Source organism: Mus caroli, chromosome 11, assembly GCF_900094665.2.
Source record: "Mus caroli chromosome 11, CAROLI_EIJ_v1.1, whole genome shotgun sequence".
NCBI lineage: Eukaryota > Metazoa > Chordata > Mammalia > Rodentia > Muridae > Mus > Mus caroli.
This window is the reverse complement of record NC_034580.1, coordinates 116640863-116657913: the sequence shown is the minus strand read 5'-3', so window position 1 is coordinate 116657913 and position 17051 is coordinate 116640863.

Below are 17051 nucleotides of genomic sequence, written 5' to 3'. Positions count from 1 at the left end.
TACGGAGTGCATTGACATCACAAGGAAAGATTTAAGCACCAGGTGCTCAGAACACAGGTTTTGTGGGACCTACAGTGTGAGCTCACCCAACAGAGAACCCAAGAGAAAGGGGAGGAGCCCCACCCCCAGCCCCACCCCCTTGGTCCCAGTGAGGTGTTTAGAAATGCAACATCTGTGAGAGATTAAGAAATTCTGTCTCAGGTTGGTCAAAGTCTGAGGCTGGGTTCAAACCTGCTGGGGAAAAGCCATAACTGGCTAGTCACAGTGAGGTCAAGGCACGATGGTTGTTAAGGACACAGATACGATGGATGTGGATGTGGTTGGGGGAGCTAGGTAATTCTCAGTGTCACTTGCCAGGGCCTCACAAGGGCATAACACCTTACTACTAAACTATACACAGCTACAAAAATTTAAATTTATTAATAACAAGCCTAAAGACCCGAGCGCTATCCCCCAAAATCCCCATGGTGGAAGGAGAGGATCAAGTTCTGCAAGGCGTTCTCACCTTTACATGTGTACAACAGCACGGGGCGGTCATTGCATACGTGTGCATAGTGTGCATACATGTGCGTATGCACACACAACTAACTGATGATTAATTAATGCATAACTAATAAAGATAAATGTGGAGAGTCTTTGGGGGAGCCACTTGGCAGGAGTGTGACATTGTCCAAGGACAGGGAAATGCGCTTCAGGCAGGAATCTGACATTAGGCCATGACAAGGAAGTAAGCTCAGGCAGGAATCTAACTTTAGGCTAGAACAGGGAAGTAAATTCAAGCAGGAATCTTAATCTTAGGGTGGAACAAAAGAAGTCGGCTTCTGGCAAGATTTTGGGTTTAGGCAAGGAAGTGGGTTTAGGTGTTTTGGCCACTCTGACACGCCCTTGGAAAACACAGTCCTGTCACGTGGCTTTGCTTACTGCCTTGCTTGTTCCTCGTTGTATTGCCCACCCTTAATGCCTGCATGTAATTAAAATGCTATAAAAGTGGATTGGGAAAAATTAAACTTGCCTTCAGTCTCAGACTTGACTGGGGTCATGCTGTAGCATGGTCTAACTGTCTCTTTTCCATCTTCACTCCTGCGCTGGAGAACTTGTTGACTGACTGAGTGGGTTTGGTCAGATAAAATACAAAGTGGCAATAATTCTTGTATTTATTATATGACTCATATTGGTGTGTTTACGGACATATGTGTGTGCATGTTTTGGTATGTGTAGACTCGTAGAGGTCAGAGGTCAACCTTGGGCATCATTCGTCAGAAGCGACTTAGCTTGTGTTTTGAGACAGGGTGGTTCATTGGGAGCAGGGGCTCACTAATTCAGCTAATTATCCAGCTAACTCAGGGGTCTTCCTGTAGCCTTCCCATAACCAGGATTGCAAGCTTGTGGCCTTACAATGGTCTTGGTACATGGGTTCTGGGGATCGAACTCAGAAATCAAGCACTTTACACAGTGATCTATCTCCCCAGGCAAGTGTATGTTTGTGCACACATAAACACAGGCTTTGGGATAGAACCAGGACCTCACAATGCTGCCTAACACCTCACTCCCGAGCTATACCAGAGCTGCAAAACTTCAAATTTACTAATAACAAATGTGTACACAGAAACCCCTGCGATGAACTCCTACTGGTGGCTTGAACCCAACTGTCAGTGAAAGACACTGGACGTTCCTTTTGCTAAAGCCGAGAGTCTTCTCCTGGGCCCACAAGGTGACTGCGTGCAGAATGAAAGTCTGACATGTTTCTGTTCATTGTGTGCCTTTCTCCTTGAATACATTACAAAGGTACCTACTGCCCAGCATGGTGGTGCACGCCTTTAATCCCAGCACTCGGGAGGCAGAGGCAGGCGGATTTCTGAGTTCGAGACCAGCCTGGTCTACAGAGTGAGTTCCAGGACAGCCAGGACTGCACAGAGAAACACTGTCTCGAAAAACAAACAAAAAACAAAAATAAACAAACAAAGGTACCTACCTACACCTTGGATTCCAGGAGCAACAGGACTGATGAACATTCCTAAGTGTTGGTAAACTGACTATTTCAAGTGAGAGCAGTTATCTTTTTTTTAAAGATTTATTTATTTTATGTGAGTACACTGTAGCTGTCTTCAGACACACCAGAAGAGGACGTAAGATATCATTGGTGGTGAGCCACCATGTGGTTGCTGGGAATTGAACTCAGGACCTCTAGAATAACAGTCAGTGCTCTTAACCACAGAGCCATCTCTCCAGCCTGAGAGCACTTATGTTTAGGGTGAGCTTGCGCCTCAGAGCCTGAAGTCATTTAATGAGCGTTAACTCTTCCAATTACCTCGCAGCCAGAATTAATATACAATCAACCAGACCACAGCTTGGCCAGGTCCCATAACGTTTAATACAGCCCCCGCCCCCACACACACTTGACATACCAGTCTACTTTGAGAAGCTGGTGGTGGTGTTTTTTAACTTATAAATAAATAAGCCATCACTTATCATTCTGAGCCTTGTGGGTGACACCTGAGATAGTGTCTACAAATGTCAAAGTACAAAGTCGTCTTTGACATCTGACCTTAAACTGGAGTCACCCAGGGCAAGGCACAGTCTGAAGCCACTGTGTCATACACTACACAGTAGCAGTACAGTTCAGCCATGTCTTAGGAAGCAGCCCAGAGGAGGAGCCAGGTGTCTGGAAGGATCTGATGGGGTCTGAGGACAGAACCAGTCTCTGGTGGAACAGTTTTTAGAAATCTCTGAGCCTCTGTCTGGTTGGAGGGAAGGGCTGCTCCTGTCTGTGTGTTGTAGGAACTGTGTTAGCAAACCAGCAGCGTTTGACAACACCGTGTGACCCAGCCTGCACAGGGGACAGTCCCCTCAAGAACACTGGCCCCAGCAGCAGGGCCTCAGCTCTGTCACAAGTTGGGATCCCACCCTGCAGTCACTGAAGCTTCCATTGCCCTGAGGACAGGGTCAAGAGTGGGGACTTCTTTGGGGCGGGTAATTTGACAATCCCTTCCTTCTTCTCTACCCTGCACTTGTTTGCCTCTCCAGCCACGCTTCTTCTTCTTTTTTTTTCACATTTATTTATTCTTGTCTCACACAATAGATCCTAACCATAGACTCACCTGTCTCACTTCTTAACCTGGAGACTATCTGGGCGGGCTTTTTCCAGCAGTATCTCCTTACTAAGCCTCTCTTGCCTGACACTGCACTGCCCAACCCAGAAGAGCTTAGATTTTGGGAAGGTTCAAGCTTAGGAAAGTCCTTGGTCATGTTTGTGAGCCAGTCCTCTTATAAACTCATTATATAATAAGAAGGTAGGGTACTCGAGGCACTCGGGCCAGTTACTGCCCTGAGGAGATAAAGCTAGATGCTCTTAACCCATTAATGCACAGGCAAAAGAAAATGCAAAAGAAAATGTGACCCTTGGTGTCTTTCCCAGGGCAGGGGCCATGCTCTGCCTCTACCTATTGTCACTACCAAAGGTTCAGGGATGTCTAAACTCCTGACCCTGGTGCAAAATCTGCCTTATCTGACAAGCAGAAGGCCACCCACAGAGTCAGATGGAGATGAGGGACCACCGTGGTGGTGACCCGCAAGTGGAAGCTGACTGAAAACCCATCTTTGAATTTGCATTTCCTTTTCCTGTTTGTTTGTTTTTTTAAAGATTTATTTATTTTATGTATATGAGTACACACTGTAGCTGTACAGATAGTTGTGAGCCTTCACCTAGTTGTTGGGAATTGAATTTAGGACCTTTGCTCGCTCCATTCAACCCTGCTCTCACCCCTGTCATCCCTGCTTGCTCAGTCCCTGCTCCCTCCAGCCCAAAGATTTATTTCTTAATATACATAAGTACACTGTAGCTGTCTTCAGACACATCAGAAGAGGGCGTCAGATCTCATTATGGGTGGATGTGAGCCACCAGGTGGTTGCTGGGATTTGAACTCAGGATCTTTGGAAGAGCAACTCACCAGCCCTTGTTGTTTGTTTTTAAGAGAGGAGGTTGTTGTTGCTGTGAGATGGGGTCTCATTATGCAACCCTGGCTGTCCTGGACCTCACCTTGTAGATTAGGCTGACTTTGAACTCAGAGATCTGCCCACCTCTGGTTTCTGAGTGCCATACTCAGCTCTGATTATTTTGCTTTCAACAACATGCCTCATTCCCACTACTCTCCTTGGTGAGTAAAGAGAACCCCAGGATTCTGCTCCCTGTTTGGGGTGGCCCTCTCCTCCAGTGTGTCATACCAGGATAAGTGTGGGCCAAGCCTGGATCTCCCCCACCCCACCCATGTTGCGCCTTTCAACACCCTGAGTTCAGCAGGAACCTTAGCTTACCCAGCAGGTGCCTCCAAGCTCCCTCCCTTTCTCCTCAAGTCTACTTGTCCCTAACTCTGAAGGGCAGCGCTGATCCAGCTTGGTCCACACCTGGCTGATGTACTTCCTTGTGAACCTGGGAGTCCAGTTTCAAGTTGTTTTGTCAAGGACTCTCTCTACATCTTGAGAGCAGGAAATTCAAATAAAAACTTCCCCCTACAGAGTTCTAAAGAAGGAATTTGAGAGGACTCAGAAGCTTCTAGAAGGATTTTCTTCACTCCAGCTATAACTTGTTTGTGTGTTGGGGGGGGGGGTCATACTTCTACATACTCACCATGGAAGTTCAACAGACCCTAGGGGCCTCTTGTGACATAGAGTCTCTTTGCTTGTTTGCATACCTGCTGGCCGACCTCTCTGCCCTGACCGTTACACGTGCATACACAGGTGTTCAGAATGACTTTGCAAAGGTAGGCATGTGTCTATGCAGGTGTGTGCCCCCCCCCCTCCAAGCCTTCTCTCTAGGGTGACCCCAGGCTGGTCAGGGCACATTCTAGAGACTCACTCATCCTGCAAGTCAGGACAGGGAACAACACCTAGTTAGCTCAGTGTGACCTGACACAGCCTAAGGCCAACTTGAGTTAGCTCTGCACTGACCAGCAAGGGATTTCCCAGACCTGCTGCCCTTGTAAGGGATGCAGCCACTGTCCTAGTGGCTATCCCTCTGCAGTGGGGAGGACAACAGGAGGCAAAATCACAAAACCAAATGAAGAGCACAAGTAGTCAGCTGCGTGATGCTCCCTCAAGATGTGCTCCCTCAAGATGTGTGCCCTCGGCCCAACAGACACAATCTTACTCAGGGAAAAGGAGTTTGCGGATGAAGCTGAGGAAGGAGCAGATCCCAGAGCCCAGACACTGCCCTGTGAAGAAACCAAGCTCCAGCCGGCTGTCCCTCTTCCAGCTTCTCTCAAAGACACTTGCAGCTTACCTGCCAGGGTAACATGCTCTCCTAGAAGCCAACAGTCCCATTAAATTTCCCTCTGTAGATATTCAGAAGACAAAAATAGCAACCTCAGCTGCCGCTGCCATTGTGAACACCATTTCTTTCACAGTCCAACACTTCTGCTGCTCAGCTGTGGCCCTGCTGGAGGACTCTCCCCTCCGTGGCTGTAGTAAGATCACCAGTGGTGGCCTGTTCTCAGCGACAGACTCATTGGCTGCACTAACACATGTAATTCCTTTGAAAGACCCCCGAAGGGAGACCCTCACTCAAGTCTCGGGAACGTCGAGCACCCAGTAGGACACTGAGACCGACCTGCTGCAATCACACAAGGAAGTTTTATTGAAAGCGAGATAGAACGAAAGCTCAGGCCAGCATGCTGGGGTCGAGACTCATACACCATGCAGGGAGTAGAGGAGTTTTGACCCCGACCTGGAATTGTACAGAGTTTTTAAAGACAAAAACCACAAGACAGGGGGAGGAAAGGGGAGGGACTAGGGGAGGTCCAAAACCATAACTTTACCCAGTAGCTAGACCACATGCTAGTCATATGCTATAATAAGCAACACACCCAGGACATTGTGACATTCCATAGCGGTCAGGGCATTGTGACATTTTATGGTGGTTGGAACATTATGATTATTCTGGGAAAGGACAATTACTCGGCGGGGGGGGGGGGCTGGTGCTGGAAAAGGACAATCATTTAGCAGGCCGGGGCCCGCGGGAGTGACATTTTTGATTCTTTTAGGCAGCTAGTAATCTTCTATATTTTCTACCCTTCATTCCCCACTTCTTCTAGTAAGTAGCTCTAATCTTAGAGCGATTGTTCTACCTCTTGTAGAGTCTTATATTGTTGTCGTAGGACCATAACTTGAACAGCACTCACTCTTTGTTTTATAAAGTCTACCAACTTATTGAGAATGCACGGCCCAAAGGTCAAAATCAGTATCAGAATGATCAAGGGTCCGACTAGAGTGGACACCAAAGTAGAGAACCAGGGTGACCGGTTATACCAGCTTTCATACCATCCTTGATACGCTTCTCTTTCTTTCTTTCGCTTCTCTAATCTTTCTCTCAGCTTGGTCATGGAGTCCCTAATGACACCAGAATGGTCTACATAGAAACAACACTCTTCTTTTAATGCAGCACAAAGCCCTCCTTCTTTGAGAAAAAGCAGATCTAATCCTCTCCTCTTTTGTAGTACAACTTCAGACAATGAGGTTAAGGACTCTTCTAATTTAGTTATGGACTGTTCTAATGCCCCCAGGTCGGCATCCATAGCAGCTCTCAGTTCATTGTAGTAATAGGGCTTCTGTATAAGGGCAGCCGCCCCAGTTCCAATCCCTGCCGCTACTCCTAGTCCCAGCAGGACAGCTAAGGTCAGGGTCACAGGTTCTCTCTTGTATCGAGTACGGTGGTCAAATTCATCTATAAAGGATTTATCATCATGGTAGATGACCCGGAGTACCAGTTGGATTAGAATGCAAAAATCTCTATTGATATCAAAAATTGAAATGTGAAGGCAGGGGGTCAAGCTGGTGCCACAAGCCCACCACGTATCTGGGGGGGGGCACTAGGTACTGGTCTGAGACATCTGGCAGGGTGTCAATAGTTTTGTTACAGAGGGGCTGGTATTCGGCAGGCACCCTGCCTATGCACAGTCCAGCACCGGATACTGCGGTGAGAGTCAGTTTTCGTTGACTCCCCCAGGGACAGTGTGAATAGTCAGAAGTGACATTATACTTCCGCACCTGAGCTATTCCTTCATAATAAGGGGGATTGGCAGCAAAACACAACCAGCACGATTGGGTAGCGGAAGGGTTGGTGCGGTTCAGGACGGTGAACGCACCATCGAGCAGATTGAATAGGCGGTCCTCTGTCCTCGTGGGGGAAGGAGAGGAGGGAGTGATCAGAGGAGGGTATGGAGCAGTGCTGGAGAAGGGAGTCTTCCCCGGAGGTGGTATATAACCGGGGAGCCTGGGAGTGGGAATAGGAGCAGGTGCGCCATCGAGCGCTGAATTAGGGCCCACAGCCAGTGTGGGTGGACTCTCTATCTTTAACCTGATAGTGAAAATGGACCCAGGGTCTCTTCCTCCAATATATATCCTCCACCCCCAACAGTTTCCTTTTAGCCACTGGCGATCTTGTCTCCCTTTTTCGGTGAACTTTATAAGTAAGGGGTTGCAGTATTTACCCTTGCATGGTCCTGAGGGACTGTTTTTATGAGCACACCCATTTTCTTGGTACTTATAGGGGTCCCTTTCTCCTTGGTTTGACCCATCATGGCCACTACCTCGTTTTACCGTGATTAGGTCCCAGACAGAGGAAGGATTCCAGTAGGCATCTCCCGTTGTTTCACATCCCCACTTGCTGCAAAAGAAACTTGATGCCCCTCCACACTCCTGTCGAAGCCTTCTGTTCTGAACCTGACCCGGGCAAACATAGAAATCTGCAGCTCTGAGATTAGCTCGGTAGAATTGCCCTGAACATCCATACGTACTCCCTATCCCGTTTGGGACACAGCGTTCTTCAGGGGGTGGGTCACTAAGGTCGGTATGATCAGGGAGGTCCCAAGTGAGAGACCCTGCCACTAACTTACAGATGTCAGGTGTGAGGTCAGGCCACCAAGTCCAAAGGGGGTGCACCGCGGTTTGTGACCACACGACACCGCCTTCTTCATTAAGCACCTCCCAACTTAGTTTTTGGGGAGCATGAGGGTTGTTCCCCAGGGTTGTGGCTACAGCAAAGGCGCAGCTTAAGAGGATTGTCAGTAGTTGCCACTGTCCACTCATCTTTAGGGTTGTCTTCATTCTGGACAGGAGCCTTCTTGACGTGGGAGGCGTGGATCCAGGCAGCGATTCCGTCTACCTTCACTGCTGTGGGGGTCGTTAACAGCACTAGATAGGGTCCTTTCCACCGAGGCTCAAGGGTGCCAGTGTGATGTCTTCTGACCAGGACCGAATCTCCAACCTGGAACCCGTGAGGCACTGCTGTGGTTCCTGGCTTGTAAGCTTCCTTAATCTGGTCCCAGATCTGTGTCCGGACAACTTCTAAAGCCTTTAAGTGTGCAAATAAAGCAGAGGGTGAGGAAGAGTCAGCACTGGGATCCAATATCCCACCAGACTTGGTCAAGGGGGCGGTCCCCCATGTAGAATTTCATAAGGAGTAAGGCCAAAACGCCCAGGTGTGTTTTGGACCCTAAGAAGCGCGAAAGGAAGGATGGTCACCCAGTCTCTACCGCCGGTCTCAATGGCTAATTTAGTTAGGGTCTCCTTTAGAGTCCTATTTATTTTTTCTACCTGTCCTGAACTCTGGGGTCTGTAGGCACAATGTAATTTCCAATCCGTCCCCAACTGTGAGGCCAATCCCTGACTTACCTGGGCAACGAAAGCAGGCCTGTTGTCTGAGCCGATTACCTTAGGAATTCCAAACCGGGGTAAGATTTCTTCAAGGATCTTCTTAGCTACCACCTGACCAGTTTCGGATTTTGTGGGGAAGGCCTCCACCCATCCTGAGAAGATATCTATAAAAACTAATAGGTATTTATTACCATATTTTCCAGGCTTTATTTCAGTAAAATCCACTTCGCAGTAGACTCCTGGTAGGTCTCCTCGCCTTCTTTTTCCAGACTCTTGATAGGGCCTAGCAGCATTGGTGAGTGTACAGGCCTGACAATATCTATCACTTGTTTGATTGTTGAGTTTAAATTTAACACATGATATTTAGAGACTTTAACTAGTTGTTTCAGCTTATCTGCCCCCAAATGAGTCAATTGGTGCAGTTTTTGAACATAATCTTTTCCTTCTTTCATTGGCAGGATCACTCGCCCATCTATAGTCTGTGCCACCCCACCAAAGCTGAATTCTTGGGCCTGTTTTCTGCAAATCATATCTTCCAATATCCTAAAATCATCTGCCGAATAAATATGGTTAGGGTTATCAGCAACTTGAGTTTCCACTGGAGCCTGACTCTTTTCTATTAATATTGTTACCTGCTGGGCTACCTGCTTCGCCACGAGTTCGGCCATCTGGTTCCCTTTTGTTATAGGGTCTTGCCCTTTTTGATGACCTGGGCAATGGATAATGGCCACTTTTTTCGGCAAATGTACTGCTTCTAGAAGAGCTAAAAATCTCTTCTTTGTTCTTGATGTCTTTTCCTGCCGAAGTGAGTAATCCCCTCTGCTTGTAGATGGCCCCATGTATGTGGGCTGTAGCAAAGGCATACGGGCTGTCGGTATAGATGTTAATGGCCTTACCTTCCGCTAGTCGTAGGGCTTGAGTCAAAGCCAAGAGTTCGGCCTTCTGAGCTGAAGTCCCCTCTGGAAGACTGCTTGCCCAGATTACCTGTTTTCCTTCTAGCACTGCCGCTCCCGCTCTTCTTTTTCCCTCCACCACAAAGCTGCTACCATCTGTGTACCAATCAGGCACACCTGGCCAAGGTCAATCAGTCAGATCCTTTCTTGTTCCAGTTTCTTCAGCCAGGATATCAGCACATTGATGTATCGGGGTGGAGTCGTCCATTTCAGGGAGGAGGGTGGCAGGATTGAGGATGGCAGGTGTTGCTAAAGTCACTTGCTCATTTAGCAACAAGCTCTGGTAGTGAGTCATCCGGGCATTAGTCATCCACTGGTCAGGGGGCTGCCGTACAATACTCTCCAGAGCATGGGGAGCAATTACAGTCACAAGCTGACCCAGAGTAAGCTTGTCAGCGTCTTTAACAAGCAAGGCTACTGCAGCAATGGCTTTTAGGCAAGAGGGCCAACCACTGGCGACCGGGTCTAACTTTTTAGATAGGTAGGCCACTGGCCGCTTCCAGGGCCCCAGAGTCTGAGTCAGGACTCTGCGGGCTACTCCAGCCCGCTCATCAACATATAAGGTGAAAGGCTTAGTCAAATCTGGCAAGGGGCTGGCAGGGGCTGCAAGTAGAGCAGCCTTTATGCTGTCAAAGGCTCTCTGGTGTTCTTCTGTCCAGATGAACGGGACTTTTTCTTTAGTGAGAGGGTACAGAGGGGCCGCTAGTGTTGCAAACCCCGGTATCCAAAGTCTGCAAAAGCCCACCGTCCCCAGAAACTCATGTACTTGTCGCGGAGTGGTGGGGGTCGGGATTAGCATCACAGTTTTCTTTCGAGCTTCAGTGAGCCACCGCTTTCCTTCTCGGAGGGTGTATCCTAGGTAGGTCACCTCGGTGCGGCATAGCTGAACTTTTTTTAGCAGATACCTGATACCCCAACTCACCCAGTTCATTCAGGAGCTTCTTAGTCCCATCAAGGCACAGTTCCTGAGTTGAGGCAGCAAGCAGTAAGTCATCTACGTACTGTAAGAGAGAAATCTGGGGGTTCTGCACCCTAAAGGGCGCAAGGTCGCAATGGAGCGCCTCATCAAAAAGAGTAGGGGAGTTTTTGAATCCCTGGGGCAGCCATGTCCAGGTTAGCTGGCCCATGTGTCCTCCTTCTGGATCCCTCCACTCAAAAGCAAACAGTGGCTGGCTGCTGGGGTGCAACCGAAGACAGAAAAAGGCATCTTTTAAGTCTAGGACAGTGTACCAAGTCCGCTCTGGTGGGAGGGAACTTAGTAGGTTGTAAGGATTTGGAACGGTAGGGTGGATGTCCTCCACCCTCTTATTAACTTCTCTTAAATCTTGCACTGGGCGATAATCATTAGTCCCTGACTTACGCACAGGCAGGAGGGGAGTGTTCCAAGGGGACCGACAAGGCACTAAGATCCCTTGCTGCAACAATCTCTGAATATGTGACCGGATGCCTTCTTTAGCTTCTTTACTCATAGGGTACTGCCTGACCAAGACGGGGGAGGCATAGGCTTTTAGTTCAACCACCACCGGTGACACTTGCTTGGCTAATTCCATTCCTTTTTTTTTTTTTGGTTTTTCGTTTTTCGAGACAGGGTTTCTCTGTGTAGCCCTGGCTGTCCTGGAACTCACTTTGTAGACCAGGCTGGCCTCGAACTCAGAAATCCTCCTTGCCTCTGCCTCCCGAGTGCTGGGATTAAAGGTGTGCGCCACCACACCCAGTTCGGCTAATCCCATTCCTGCCTGTTCCGCCCAGACTCCGGAAAAAACAGACAGCCATTCAGGGGCCGGCAGGCATCTGGGACCCTGCTCATGGAGGCGATATTCTTCTTCTAGGTTTAGAACCAAACATGCAACAGGGGCTTCTCCCCAGGTGACTTCTGGTCCCTTTGAAGTAAACTGGACTTGAGCCTTAAGCTTGGTCAGCAAGTCCCTTCCCAGTAGGGATGCAGGGCACTCAGGAATCATGAGAAAAGAGTGAGTCACTTGACTTTTTCCTATTTCTAAAACCCGTTTAGTGGTCCAGGGCTAAAATTTACTACCAGTGGCTCCCATTACCATGGTCTTCTTGTTTCCCAATTGTCCCAATGGTTTGGTTAAGACGGAATGTTCCGCTCCTGTGTCTACTAGGAAATTGACAGGAGTCCCCCCCACAGAGAGCGTTACCCTAGGCTCGGGGAGGGGGCCCGAGCCCTGACTACCCTAATCTTCATCAAGGGTCAGCACCTTAAGTCCTCTCTGTTTCTTTTTGGGGCAGTTTCTGGCCCAATGTCCCTTTTCTTTGCAGTATGCACATTGATCATTTCCAAGTGGTGGTCTTTTTTCTCCTGGAGATCTTCTTGCCCTGTTGCCCAGGTACCCTGACTGTCCTTCCTCTAACCTTCTTTCACCTACTACTGCGGCCAAAATCTTAGTTAAGTTCCTCTCCTGCCGGCGATCATGCCAGTTCTCTCTTTCTTCTGCCTCTTTCTTTTCCCTCTCTGGTTTCTCTTCCTCTGTCTCTCTTTTATGATACACTTTCTCAGCTTCCTTCACTAAATCCTTCAAAGTATAATCCTGGAGCCCCTCCAATCTCTGTAACTTCCTCTTGATATTAGAGGCAGACTGACCAATGAAAGCCATAGCTACAGCTGCTTGCTGTCCCTCCGAGGAGGGGTCAAATGGTGTATACCTCCTGTAAGCCTCCATCAGTCGCTCTAAGAAAACAGAGGGCGGCTCCACTGGACCCTGAAGAACCTCTCTTACCTTGGCCAGATTGGTGGGTCGCCATGCAGCCCCTTTGAGCCCCGCCACTAGAGTCTGCCGGTATATTGTGAGATGCTCCCTACCTTCCGCTGTGTTGAAATCCCAATTCGGGTGGACCAAGGGGAAGGCTTCATCTATAAGGTTGGGAAGACTAGTGGGGGTCCCATCTGCTCCTGGGACATTCTTCCTGGCCTCCAACAGGATCTTTTCTTTCTCCTCCGTGGTGAAGAGGACCTGTAGGAGTTGCTGGCAATCATCCCAAGTGGGCTGATGAGAAAACATGAGGGACTCAAGGAGCCCAGTCAGGCCCGAGGGATTTTCTGAAAAGGAAGGGTGATTAGTTTTCCAGTTATATAGATCAGCTGATGAAAAAGGCCAATACTGCAAAGGGGCAAGTTCATTTGGTCCTTGTGGGGGGGCCACCAACATAGGCACGGAGGGGTAAGGCAATGGTGGAATCGGGCCCATATCCCCCCTCCAGACTGCAACCTCTCCGACTCCGTGTTCCCGCTGCGGGCCCTCCCCCTTCGATTCACTCAACAGGGGCTTGAGCATGGGGTGCAGACGACCGTGGCAAAGGATAAGGGGGAAGCTGTGACTCTGCCCACAGGAGGTCTTCGACCTCAGGGTATATCTTCGGGGGTGCTGTCGGACCAAACGACGGTTGGGCCGCCCTGGGTTTGGTGTCTGCGACCGCTACCGTTGTTTCAGAAAGTCCTAAGGCCCAAGGCTTAACCCAAGCTGGGGGATTCTGGACCAAGTCCTGCCATACGATGATATAGGGGACTTGGTCGGGATGTCCTCCGGTTTCCTGAAAAACAAGGCGCTTGACAGCAAAAATGAGAGGCAGGTTAAAGGCTCCCTCTGGTGACCAACCCACCCCAAAGGTCGGCCACTCAGAGGAGCAAAAAGTCTGCCAGGGTCTCTTCTTGACATCTACTGACAGATTGTGGGCCCTAGTCCTTACTTCAGTCCAGTGATCAAGAGTCAAAGTCAAAGGAGTTGTCACTGTCTGTCCCATCTCGAGCTCGACAATACACACCACACAAGCAGACACAAACGTAAAAGAAAACGACGTCGACCAGAGGCACCGAAAAGAGTCAGCCGGCCTAGAGTTAGGACGCTGACACAGATCGTCAAGGAGAAAAACTATCTCTTGACTACCGCGGGGGTCCACCAGGCGTCCCTGGTCCTCCCCCTGTCTTCCCGGGATGTCTCCCAGGGTGAAATACGTCTACCCTTATCCACCCCACTCTCCTTCCTGGAGCGAGGTCTCACTGAGCATCTGCAAAACCAAAACTGCGATCGCACCGAACAGACTCAACACGGAGACTACACAGAGAATCTTACCTCCAAGTGGGTCTAGGACCCCTGGGTGGTCGCGCAAATCCCGGACGAGCCCCCAAATGAAAGACCCCCAAAGGGAGACCCTCACTCAAGTCTCGGGAACGTCGAGCACCCAGTAGGACACTGAGACCGACCTGCTGCAATCACACGAGGAAGTTTTATTGAAAGCGAGATAGAACGAAAGTTCAGGCCAGCATGCTGGGGTCGAGACTCATACACCATGCAGGGAGTAGAGGAGTTTCGACCTCGACCTGGAATTGTACAGAGTTTTTAAAGACAAAAACCACAAGACAGGGGGAGGAAAGGGGAGGGACTAGGGGAGGTCCAAAACCATAACTTTGCTCAGTAGCTAGACCACATGCTAGTCATATGCTATAATAAGCAACACACCCAGGACATTGTGACATTCCATAGCAGTCAGGGCATTGTGACATTTTATGGTGGTTGGAACATTATGATTATTCTGGGAAAGGACAATTACTGGGGGGGGGCTGGTGCTGGGAAAGGACAATCATTTAGCAGGCCGGGGCCCGCGGGAGTGACATTTTTGATTATTTTAGGCAGCTAGTAATCTTCTATATTTTCTACCCTTCACCTTGGCAGCTGTGTTGACTGTCCAGACTGTCCAGTCCTCGGCCACCTTAGGAACCTTGCTGTCTGTCACTCTACGGGACATCATGAAAGTTTGTTGCCACGGTGAAATCATGTTCACTGGACTTGTAGATGTGAAGAAACAGCTCTTCTCACTCCACTATTAAGACACAAAGTTTTTCAAGGTTGGTGAGGTGGTGTTGTGACTGTCCTCTAAGCTAAGTGACAGCCATCTTGAGGAATTCATCTGCGCCCCTTGGGAAGGGACCATCGTCTGGTCTTCATCGCTCACAGCCCCTCGTGGAGGGGTCGGGGAGCCATGAGAGCTTCAACTGGAGGTTGTAGAAGGGCAGGAATTATGTCAGGATGTACACTTGTCCCTGATTGGATGAACAACGCTGAAAGTGCATTGCCTTGGGTTTGGCCTTTATAGGCACCTGACTGATTTAATCCAGTGCCACTCTTTGGGAATCCAGTCCCAGCTAAGGACCTGGCCAGTGTCTGTCTTCCTGGACACTATCAAATAAAGCTTGCTTTAACTATATAGTCATGGACTTGGTCTTTCTTCTAGACAGCTACAGGTTTAACATTTGCTTGCAACTGTGTCTTAGTTGTATGTGGCCTAAGGGAGGGGCCATGGGAGACTAGGATTGGGGAGTGAGGGGATGAGAGGAAACCTCTATCTATGGAGCTACAAGGGAGCCCTCATTCCTGCTGGAGAATGGCCTGTTGCTGAGAAGCAACATCGCCCTATTAGTAACTTCTTGTCTGTGCTCTGGAAGGGAGCCCAGTGCCCTCATTGGTTCCCTGAAGCGTGCTTTGGTGAAATTATGAAATTATGACCTGGTGTGTCCTTGGGACCTTAGAAAGAGAGGAAGACCTTGTTTATGTCCCTTCCAGTCAAGGGCTTTTTTGGGGGGGGTTGTTTTTATGAGACAGGGTTTCTCTGTGCATCCCTGGCTGTCCTGGAACTCTATAGACCAGGCTAGCCTCAAATTCACAGACATCTGCCTGCCTCTGCCTCCTGAGTGCTGGGATTAAAGGGTGTGCCATCACTGCCAGCCTCCCCAGACTAGGAATTTTAGATGGTTTAGCAGGTGATGGTGCTTTCAGGCAAGCCTGACAACCTGAGTTAGATCCCTGGTGTGCACGTGGTAGAAGGGAGAGGGATCAATACTCACAAGTTGTCTTCTGACATCTGTGTTAGTACAACAACACGGGTGTGCAACTGCATGGACATGCAATGTAATACATAATAATAAATAAATGAAAAAATGAAAAGATAGAGAGCAATTGAGGAAGACAATATTGACTTCTGGTATCCACATGCACACACTGGCATCTGCACACACAAACGCACAAAGCCTGGAACATAGACAAGGCAGAGGTGGCCACCAAGAAGCTCCATGCAGTCCCAGCCTGTGCCCTTTATCATTAAATTCCTCACTGGATCTGCCTGCCTCTGCCTCCCAGGTGCTGGGATTTAAGGCATGCGCCACCATGCCCGGCGAGACAGAATTCTAGATTCTAGACCTGTTAAAAAAAAACAAAAACAAAAGTTAAAAAAAAAAAGTGCCATGCACCAGGAGAAAGACTGGATAGTGGATGGTTCTGGGTTTGTTCCCAAAGCAATGTTCTCCCAGGACAAAGGACACATGGTAATTTCACCTGAGAAGCCGACCCATGTTCACACGGGAAGGCACACGTGGAGACGGACACACTTCTGAACATGCTCAGTTGAAGCTCAGGCATCCCGTGTCTGTAAAGGAAAGATGACCATGCTCTGATCAGTAGTATGAGGAGCCAAGTTTGTCTGTTTGGGATGCTTAAAAGACTAAGTCAAAGGACGATCTGTGGGTGCCCAGTACACACCTGCAGCTTGGGGAAGCTGATCTCAAGCTGTAGTAGTCTAGAACCCGATCCACAGCAGCAACTGTTCTCACTCATAGACTCCCAAGGACGCCCTGGAGGGATGCCCATGATAAGAACTTATTACCGAAGTAAGATGTCACTAAGTTTATATAGGATTCTTGGTTGACTTAGATTTCACAGAGAGTAGCTGTTGGCCTGGAGACAGAAGGGGAAGGCTTACATACAACCTGTTTATACCCAGTCTACCCGCCTCAGCCATAACAGGATAAGGGATATCTAAAACATTGTAAAGTGGTCAGGTTTGCTCATGTCTTTACATTGGCCACAGTAGAGGCAAGCTGTCCAATAGTCTATCAGAAAGTTATGTCCAGACCCTCCTAGAAAATGACAGCTGTCTGTCATTTGTGAAAGCATTGTATACTGGTTGGCTTTTGTCAATTTGACACAGAGCTAGATATATCTGGGAAGTGGGATTTAAAAAAAAAAAAAGACCTTTTTTTCTTAAATGTGTACTTGCCTGCATGTATATCTGTGCACTACACATATGCCTGGTCCCTATGGGAGCCAGAAGAGGGCATCAGACTCCCTGGAGCTGGAGTCACCGACAGTTGTGACACACGTGGGTGCTAGAAACTGAATCCAGGTCCTCTACAATAACTGCTGAGGCCCCTGAAGACAGACTCGTAATTGAGAAAATGCCGTAGATTGGGCCGTAAGCAAGTCTGTGAGATGTTGTCTTGATTAATGGTTGGTACAAATGATTGATCCAAAAGTTTCTAGTCCATTTTGAGTAGTGTCATCCCTGGGAAGGTGGTCCTGGGTTGTATACTCAAACAGGTTGTGACAGCATATACCTTCAGTCTCAGCAGTTGTGAGGCAGAGGTTGGTGGATCTCTGAGTTCAA